Genomic DNA, 11,192 nt, shown 5'->3' with positions numbered 1-11,192 from the left:
ATAAAATAAGTCGAAATAAGTATAATAAAGTTTAGGATAAATAAAGATATCTTCAAGACATTATTCAATCAGCCTAATCCAATCAACATAAAATAGGGTTTTTAATTTGTATGATCTAGTTGAAACTAATCCTTTGTCATTTTTTCCTTCATTAGATCAATCTTTAAAGATTTCCCATGAATACCTCCAATTGAATAAAAGCTCAAGATCCAAAGATATTTGGTTCAAAAGATTGCAAACTTCAAATATGACAAGTTATGGTTTTAGCCCGGCTACAACATAAGTTGCAACTACTCTTGTCGTTGGAACCATATTTGCTCGAATAGAATTATTTCGAGGATCAAACCCACAGTAAAGTGTGCAAATGAATTCAACTATAACTTGACACACTAACTAACTAAATTAATTATATAAGTTAGAAGACAATAAAAAATGAATATGAAGAATATGTTATTTCGATTGTTCAACCTCAATTCATAAATGTGGCGATTAATGATCACCTTTAGTTAATGAAAATTAATAACCTATATCAAATTAAACCTAATTTAGAATCAATGACACAGATGCACCTCCAGATTTAGGCCAATTACAAAAAAGCAGAAGTGTCATTGTCACACCTTCCCAAACACCAACAATTTGTTTAACAGTTTACGAACTTTGAAATGTGTAACACCCTATACCTGGTCCAATCACTGAGCCCAAATACAAGGACACTACACCACCGTCACGCATCATTCATGACAGTTTCACAAGTAACCAATCGTCATATTTATTTAATCATGCGTATGAATTATAGTCGTACAACCACTTCTTATCATTAAAACATGCCATACATATATTAAGGGTATTAAAAATATCAATCAAACCTGCAAATGGGCCAAATTTCAAAATTTCCAAAGTTGTTACATAGGTCTCAATACTGTCCCAGGGGTATCGATATTTTCCTTAATTGGTATCAATACCATATGGAAAATCGAGACCAAACTTGCATTCTGTTTCTTGTCAAATTTCAAAACATAAAAAATTATCAGTACATTTCACAAGGTATCGATAAACTTACCCTGAGTATCGATACTCTGGTTGAGGTATCGATACCAATTCTCTATTCTATCTTTCTACACTTTCGAAAAAATACAGAGGTATCATTTTTAAAGCCCTAGTATCGATACCTCTGCTCCAGGTTACAAAAATTCAACATATGCAAGTAATAAAACCATTCAACTTAATCCCTAAACATCATGCTTCATTCACTTAGTCAAATAAGCATCAAAATGTCTAAAACAATAGCCCAAATACTGTGTTCAAGTCCACATGCTTCCAAACATAAACAACAAGCACATAGCCCAAAAATGACTTAACAAAATCGATATGAAGTCTACCACATTGCCTTAAAGTCCCATATAATAAATAAACCAATTACACCTACTATAGCAACTAAAAGAATGGCTTGGATCACTTCCTCGAGGGCCATACTGCTCACACCGGAAGTGCAACTACTCTGCAAAGGTTAAAATGGAGTGGATGAGCTTAACAAGCTCAGTGAATGCTCAGAACAACCTTTACGCAAACAAGTCATTATGAAACAACAAACAATCTTATAACATATTCATAACATCTCTAATTCCATGTCATATTTCACATGTTAACCGTTTTTCATGCATACTTTTACTTACGGTTCATAGGATTATTCACGCACATATATGTTATAACACATATTAGATACATTTAATGATAGCTTGGCTCTTGGGATCATGAAACATGAAGTGGACTCTATCACCACTCACTGGATACACAGATCTCCAACATACCACATAGACTCGTAGAGTTAACATATCCCATAAGTGAAGCATATAGCTAACACTCTCCAACACATCAAACACACATATCCCGTTAAATGGAGCTGGGCTCACATTCTCTTATCTCTCCAAAACCTATCTCGGGCCTCAACGTCCCAAATATCACAACACAAAGGTGAGTACTCACAATCCTATGGCATGCCAACTATATCCAATGGTCTTAAGGTTCATAATGCCAAAATATCCACACTATCAACACATATTTACATATTGATTTCCATACATGTTCATTGCATATACATACCATCAACACATTATAACTACTGTCACGTATTATGAAAACGTACCCACTTGTTTACTGTCTCATGGCATGAATTACATATTCATATATTCACTTTTAGATCAGTCATCATCAACTTACGACACATATCATAGTATCTCATACATGCTCATATTTTCACAATTGCACAACACACATTTATCACATTATAACATAGGTTTGAGAACACTTACACTCAAAATTTAGAGTAGGGGTTTAGGCTACCTCTAAATTTCCAATTACACAATGAATCATCTACGAGCAGCTATTCCAAGACACTCACCAAAAATTAGCTTCCATTTAAAACCAAAAGCTTAGGCAAGCTTTTTTTTACCTTTATCTCTACTAGCTGAAGGTCCTATTAACTCAGACGCTTCAACAAGACAAACCACACAAATATACAATCCACAATCAGCTAATAATTCACCTTAAACAGTCACAAACATAAGCTTAAGCTTCATTCTCTTCTAACCAAAACCTTTAGCATGACAAACTTAATATTTGAATAACTCAGTCTACACTTAATATTTTCATATGAAACAGGTTTCATTCATCTACGTATTCATCTACTACTAATTCTCAACCTTTAAACTACACAAAACTAAATGCTCCAAGGTATCAAAATTTTTTGACAAGTTTTGGCCATAATAAAGAAAATTCATTAAAACATTATAAAATCTTAACGAAACTTTAAAGTAACTTTCGAAACGATCTAATTATGTTAAAACAAGTTGAAAAACACTTTAAAACCAAGTTTTAATCCACAGACCCGAAATTCACCATTAACAACCAAATTTTGGATTTTATTTGAATCATGCGATTTGAGGCTAATAATTCAATTTTAAGGACTAAATAACATGAAAACTAATAAGGAATCAATACATTACCTTTTATTTTCAAAGATCAAACTTTTGACGCAAACCCGAGAAAACCTAATAACTTGATAATGGTGAAATCAATGGAGTTTTTGGGTGTTTTGAAGAGATTTTATGGAGGTTTAAGGCTTTGATAATAGTAGAAATCAAAGAATCACAGTTTGGGAGTCAAGATTGAGTGAGGAGAGCTAAGAAAATCAAAGGGACAGCAAGCACAATGAATGGGAAAATCTGACGTGAAAACATGTTGGTGGGGAAAGAAATAGGTTCAACTTTAAGAATTGGCGAAACTGCAACATAAATGCTCAAAGTTTAACCCTGTTACAAATTAGTCCTTTTCCTAAAAGTAAAGGTATCTAAAACTCATTTTCAAAAATTGACTTAATTTCCTAATAGTCATTGTCGAAAACATTATCAACTACCAACCTTACAAAATTCCAAGCACATATAGGCTAAAATTCCTAAAATATCCTCAAAAATCTTAGGCCCTATTTTAGGGTGTTAAAAAATATGGTCCTTAGTTGGTCATTTTCCCTGAAACTATTCTTAGGTAACCTCTAACTAGATCACTAAAGCAAAATGGGTGGTTGGCTCTCAACACACTTTCCCTTAGAATTTTTTTAACCTACATATTATATAGAATTAATAACATGTGTACAAATCAAGAAAGTTAAATCGTAATCATCTTTCTGTAACACCCTACACTTGACCTAGAAGTCTATTGAATGTAAAACGACACATTCATCGCTGAAGCAACTCAAACACATATGGGAACAATCATCAAAGCAAAAAATTCGAGCAAAAATAAGTCAAGAGAGGAAAATGCAATTGAAAGATATTACAAGTGAAAATGATTTTAATGAACTCAAAAGGGCCCACATATATCAAACTGAGGTCAAAGATAGTAAAATACAAAGTTGGGTTACGAATCTTGGGATCAAACAAGCAAAATGCAAGTTTATGTCTTGAGATAATGAAGCCATGTTGGGTTACGAATCTTGGGATCAAACAAGCAAAATGCAAGTTTATGTCTTGAGATAATGAAGCCATGTCTCGAGGCATGCCTCCTATGTTTTTGAATTTTAGCATCAAAGTTTGAAGTCTTGATACAATAGAACCATGTCCGAGACCTTGGTGTCTATGTCTCGAAACAATGAATCATGTCTCGAGACTTTGGCCTTTAAAATAAGACCCTTAACTTTGATGTTTTATGTCTCAAGAAAATGTCATCATGTCTTGAGACTTGACATATAATGTCTTGAGACATCAGGCTCTGTCTCAAGACATATACCCAAAAATGCATTAATCACATGAGATTGTTCTTGAAGTCTCAAGACACAAGCCCAAAAATGCAAAAAAAAATAAGCATTGCAATTCATAAAATTGGGTCTATAAAAGTTCTTAAACATGTGCCAGATGCAACCAAACCATAACAAACATATTTGACATGATAAAACAAGTCTAAAATATGCAAAAACATGATTAACATAGTGGATAAAAAATCCAATAGGCAAGTAAATTGTAAACCATAAAACATATATTCAACATAGAAATTTGCATCCCAAATCCAATTTGTAAGTAACCAAAAGTTCCAAAATGAACCAAAACATAATGAATATGTTAAATACATCAAATCAATATAGAAGTCTACTTTAAGACATAAAAATACACCTAGTGACCTAGGTCTAATAGATTGTAATTGCAAAGAGCAAAGATGTAGGTGAGACTTGAAGCCTTGACGCTAGAAAAACCAAATCAAGAATCGAATGTGCTCCTGCTACTTGTGCACAGAACATTGAATCTACATGTTGAGCTTCTTGAAGCTCAATGATGCTAACATAACTAAGTTTATGATATATAACCATTAAGTAATAGTGCATGCTAACTCATCAAGAGGGTATCAATTCTCATACTATTCAATATCAGTTTTGCCTCGTTTAACAAATTTCCATACACAATTCAAATCATTAAGCATAATCAAACCATACTTGAGCATTGCCACAAAAATTTGCATGTCATATTTCCAAGTATCATGATCATCAACAAATCCAATTCATATCCATCATTACCATATTGAATCATAATTAGAATATGCCCCTATTAACCGAATATGGAACAATGAACAATATACAAATCAAACCCCTAACACACCAAAAAAGTAGTGCACAAGTGCCAAATGGGAAAAAATGCATCGATGCATGTAAACAATTTTCTCTAACACACCAATAATGTACACAAATGTCAAATATAAATGCGTACAAGTACTAATAGAATTCAAACAAGTGTCAAATCCTCCTCCATCACAAATAATCCTATAGCATGCAAACAATACTTGAATAATTTCCAATATTGTTTAATATGGCGATTAATATTAAACATGTCTTAGAATCATCAAGCATTGTCAATTACCATCATGTATCACAAGAACCAATCCTACATTTTCATGAAAAATCATTCAAAAGGAAATAACATGCATTTTTCATAAATCCACCACAACCAAAATTTATGTATTCGACATAGGCATAAATCAAACATTAATCAACATATAACCAACAACTTAGAATTATAAATAAATCATAAGGTAGATTACTTAATCACATCCGTATTACATAATTGAATTAAGCTAGCACAAATCGAAACAATTATGCCTCTACGATATCTTCATTCCTTTTGGTTTTAGACAATTCGGCCACTTTCTTTCTTACAAACTATAATCAAAACAATAAAATAAGGTTCGAGAAACATAATTCAACATCAAATCCACCTAAATCCACTGGTGAGATGCAATTCGATATAGCAAAAAACTTTCTTACATTTCTTTACAACTCAAGAGAAATTCAATTTAACCCATCCAAAATCAAAATCTAACATCAAAACTAAGTTTAGGAACTTCTAAACACTAAAAAACCATTAACAACACAGCTCCTAAGCTTTCTCTTTCTCTTTAAAACTCCTCAAACACTCAACCATGGCATCTTTTAAGAACTCATCCAAAATTAAGATCAAACTTAAAGTTTAGATATACCACTTGTTTCTAAACTCAAATCTAACAAGAATCTAGGTCAAAAATATCAAGAAACAATAAAATCGAAGCTTTCACAATCTACCTTGAAAAATACTAAAAAAATGAAGAAAATGAAAGAATTTAGAAAAAAATAGTTTCTAATATTTAGAAATCATAGATTAATATTAGAAACCACATTACTTTCTTGTAGAAACAAATGTTTGATTAAGAAATCAAAGGAAAACTTTACTCCTCTTCCTTTTAAAAATTCCAACATAAGCTAAAGAAAAAACAAAATAATGTTAAAATTTCTTATTAAATTATTTTTTGATGGAAGATTTTGTTTAAAACATACTTATGAATTGATTTGATCCAATAAAACTCAAAGATTGATTATGAAAATGCAAGGAAAGTTGAGAGAAAATTGTGAGAATTTTGGTATAGAAAAGAAAAGAAATTGTGTAAATGAACTAACTCCATCCGTTCCTCTTTAGCTAATTCAAAATGAAAAATTTACTTAGATGGGATTAGCTTAATTACCAAATAAGGACTTCTCAAAATTCTATTTTCTAGTTATCGTGCGTTTACCTTAAAATTTTGTTATTCCTACAATCTAGTACATAAGCCTTAAAATCTAAATTCTCATTTCTAATAATTTAACACATCTAATTAATGAACATTAACCCTTTAATGAACCCTTCATTCACTATCATGCACATTTTCGGAAACCTCTCGGTCTAATTTCATGGAATGGCTCGGATTAGAAAATCTGGCATCGAACTTCCAAAAATTGGGACGATAAATTTTATAAATTAAATTTTAATCATATTTTAATTACTAAGCCACTAACTAACGAATCTCCCAAACATATAAATGATTTAGGTCATTGTAGATTGAAAAGCAACATAAAAGATATAAAAATAAAGTATGAGAATTAGAAATTAAATTAAACTAAGAAAACTCAATAATATAAAACTCTAAAAAAGTTGCTTCAATTCGAAGTGAATTGAGAGTCGAATACTTTAATGGCTATAAATTAAAGAAAATGAAAAGTAAACTTTCTAATCTATTATAATGTGTCTCCCTTCAACATATTTATAGTTGGAACATTTTAAAATGTATGTAATGCTTCAATAACTACAAATGAAAGGGTGTATGTAATTAAAAGTTATAACTTTTAATTATTAATTAAGAGTTATGACTATTCATAATAATGAGTTATGTCTTCTAAATATGAAGAGTTATATCACTTAAATTTTAACAAAGAAATACAATTATTGAAAGTAATATTACTTAAATAGTTATGTCTATTTAAGAGATGTTACATGAATAGTTATGTCTATTTAAAATATGTGATTGTTTAAAAAGATATCTATTGAAAAGTTATATGTCCATGAAGAGACATAAGAATTCTTGTAAGTGAAATTGAGATTTCATTTGGAAGATATATTAAAACTTATGAAAAGCTTCTTTTATTTTTTCCTTTATATTCGACTATTCCTAAATTGATTTATAAAGAATTATTGTGGAAATAATTATAGAAATTGATTTTCTTGTTACACTCTCATCGGTGCTTAGTGGACTATTTTCGTTAGTGCAAAACACAAATAATCTTTGGGCTTCATTATATCATCATGGTTTATTTACTTGAAATTAATTTGCACATCAAGTATAGCCTAAGTAGGGGCAAATAGAACCTTAAAAATAGTGGTTTGATATACGCCTTGGAACCTTGTCCTATTGATTAATTTTTCTGTTCGAGTAATTGTTCATGTTTTATTCATATGTTTGAGATTTTCCTCACCTATACCAACACTTGCTAATTTCAACTATTTACAAAGCTTTTTAAGGATAAATTCACGAGCTAAAGAAAAAAAAAACAAATTATCAAGTAAACATGAAGTAGAAAATTAAATGTAGAAAAGAGGTTTTTTTATGATTATACCTATTTTTAATTAATTTTCATTACTGATTGAAAAATAAAAATCTGAAATCTAAGTTTTCTATCTCGCTCCCACAACCACAATATTAGTATGTTATCAATTATTATTTCATCATTCTCTACTCGTACACACCAAGTCGATTTTTTAATTTGCAAGACCGATGCATGTTTTACAACATCTTTATTGACCCAACCATTATTTTACATACATGTAGATCCTTGTGCTCATCTTATCATGGGGATCCACAACAACAAACATACTCGATTACTTAATTCTTACTCTGTTAGAGTTGAGTGACTCAAATCATTGTTAAAACTCCTATTGTATCATCTGAATTTCAACATTAGTAAATTTTCTTCTCCTCTGCCTGTTGTTTTTTCCCAGAAGGATTTCCACGTAAAATTTATGTGTTCTTATTTTTTTCTTTCTTTTTGCTTTGCGGTCATTCTATATTGTCATTATCGACTTTAGTTTCTACAAACTAGTATCAAAGCTTTTCGGGTTACTTGTCTCTATCACGGTAATGGCGACATTGAAGTATGATATTTCACTATTGGATCGCAACACTATCTAGCAACTATGCATGTCAAACACCTAACTATGTTTAAAGAAATTCTCTCAGACCTAGAGGCCATAGAGGTTTAGTATGATAAAAAAGATTTAGGGTTAATCCTACTTTGTTCGTTGCCCCCGTCTTATTCAACTTTTAGATATACAATTTTGTATAGTCGTAAATATCTCATAGCTGATGAAGTTTATGCTTCCTTAACCTCGTATGACAAGATAAGAACAAAATACCGATGATAATCGTGAGAGGACACAGTAACAAAATCCTTGCAATAAATTTAACGATGGATTGAGATATTTAAATAGAGATAAAACTTGTAACTTTTGTAAGAAGAAAGGGCATATTAAATCTAAGTGCTATAAGTTGCCAAATAAGATCAAAAGGGAGACTACGAATCAAAAAGGAAAACAACCAGAACAATCCGATGAAACTGATGTTGTAGAAGACTACAGCGATGGTGAACTCCTAATTGTTTCTACCGTCAACTCTAAAGTGAGCGAGGAGTGGATTTTCAATTCTGATTACACCATCAATATGAGTCTCAATCGGTTTACAACATATGAAACAATGTCTAAAGGTGTTGGTTTGATGGGAAATAATGCTTCATGTAAAACCACAGGTATTGGCACGATCAAAATTAAGATATTCGATGGAATCGTCAGAACACTTAGAGGCGTATGACATGTACTAGAATTAAATAGGAATTTGATTTTGTTGAGTACTCTTGATTCAAAAGGGCATAAGTACACAGTTGAAGTAGGGTTCTAAAGATTAGTAAGGGTTCCCTCGTTGTGATCAAAGGGCAAAAAAATACTACCAAGTTATATGTTTTACAAGGTTCTACTATTACTGGTGATGCAACCGTCGCTTCCTCTTCCTTATCAGATGATGATGTTACTAGACTTTGGCATATGTGTCTAGGGCATATAAGTGAGAACAGCATGGTATAATTGAGCAAAAAAGGACTTGTTGATAGATAAGGCATTAGTAAATTGAAGTTCTATGAGCACTACATTTTTTGGAAGCAAAAGAGAGTTTGATTCACTAGAGGAATCCATAACACGAAGGGAAAGCTAGATTATATTCATTCTGATCTTTGGGGACCATCTAGAGTGCCTTCGAGGGTGGCGCTAATTATATGCTAAAGGTTATTGATGATTTTTCCAGAAAAGTTTGGGCATTCTTCTTGAAGCAAAAAAGTGATGTGTTTTCTGTGTTTAAGGCTTAGAAAACTATGATTGAGAAGCAGATAGAAAAATATATAAAACAACTCTGCACAGATAATGGCTTAGAATTTTGTTTTGATGAGTTTACTTGACAGTTCGTCATACTCCACAGCAAAACGACATTGCAGAACAGATGAATAGAACAATCATTGCAAAGGTTCGATGTATGTTGTCGAATGCTTGTTACCGAAGTCGTTTTGGGCTGAAGCTACCTCTACTATATTTTTTATTAACCAGTCTCCGCCCGTTACTATTGAGAGAAAGACTCCACAAGAGGTATGGTCTGATAATCCTGCTGATTATTCTGATTTGAAAATTTTTAGGTGTCCTGTGTATGCTCACGTTGATAATGGAAAATTGGAACCTAGATCCGTTAAATGTGTTTTTCTTGGTTATAAGGTTGGTGTTAAAAGGCATAAGTTATGGTGTCATGAAAGTAGAAAACTTCAGACTTTCATCGACTTTGTCTCCGCAATCAGATGATAAGATTGACTACATGTCACGTGTTCCATATTCTAGTGCAGTGAGATCTCTAACGTATGTTATGGTTGCTCACGTCCAGATTTGTCAAATGCAGTTAGTGCAATTAGTAGATAATGAAAAATCTCGGTAAAGAACATTGGAAAGCAATTTAGTGGATTTTCAGATACTTACGAGGTACTACTGATGTTTGCTTACAGTTTGGAAGAACTAGAAATGGAGTCATTGGGTATGTTGATTCTAATTTTATTGGAGACTTTGATAAAAGAATATCTCTGACAGGGTATGTCTTTACAATTGGGGGTTGCGCAATTAGTTGGAAAGTCACTTTGCAAACTATAGTTGCTTTGTCTACTACTGAAGTTGAGTTCATGGCGATTACTGAGGCTTGTAAATAAGCTATTTGGTTAAAGGGACTCGTTGGTGAACTCAGTAAAGACCTTCAGATCAATACAGTGTTTTGTGACAATCAGACTGTCATCTTCCTTATGAAGGATCAAATGTTTCATGAGAGAACAAAGCACATTGATGTTCGATATCATTTTGTGCGTGATATTATTGCTCGTGGTGATATTGTTGTAAGCAAAGTTAGTACTCATGAAAATCCTGCAGATATGATGACTAAGTCACTTCCTATAACCAAGTTTGAGCATTGATTGGACTTGGTTGGTGTTCATTGTTGAATAACACCCCTTAAGGGGTTTCATGGAAGATGTGGAGAACTTGTTTGTTGAGAGTTCGTGGTGAAGAACCTATTCGTTGAGAATTCGTGTCAAAGTGGAGATTGTTAGAGTTGAATGACTCAAATCCTTATTAAAATAAAAAACAATGGTAAATTAAAATAAAATTAAAATCCATATATATAGAATTATACTTGTTTTATTTTACGTTGATTATAATAAGGTTTTTCAACCTATAAATAGATGTAGTCTAAACTTTTCTTGTATCATTCGAATTTCAACATTAGTGGATTTTCTTCTT

Source organism: Gossypium raimondii, chromosome 3 (assembly GCF_025698545.1).
Source record: "Gossypium raimondii isolate GPD5lz chromosome 3, ASM2569854v1, whole genome shotgun sequence".
Taxonomy (NCBI): domain Eukaryota; kingdom Viridiplantae; phylum Streptophyta; class Magnoliopsida; order Malvales; family Malvaceae; genus Gossypium; species Gossypium raimondii.
The sequence above is the reverse complement of the archived record's forward strand: the minus strand, read 5'-3'. Positions refer to the sequence as shown.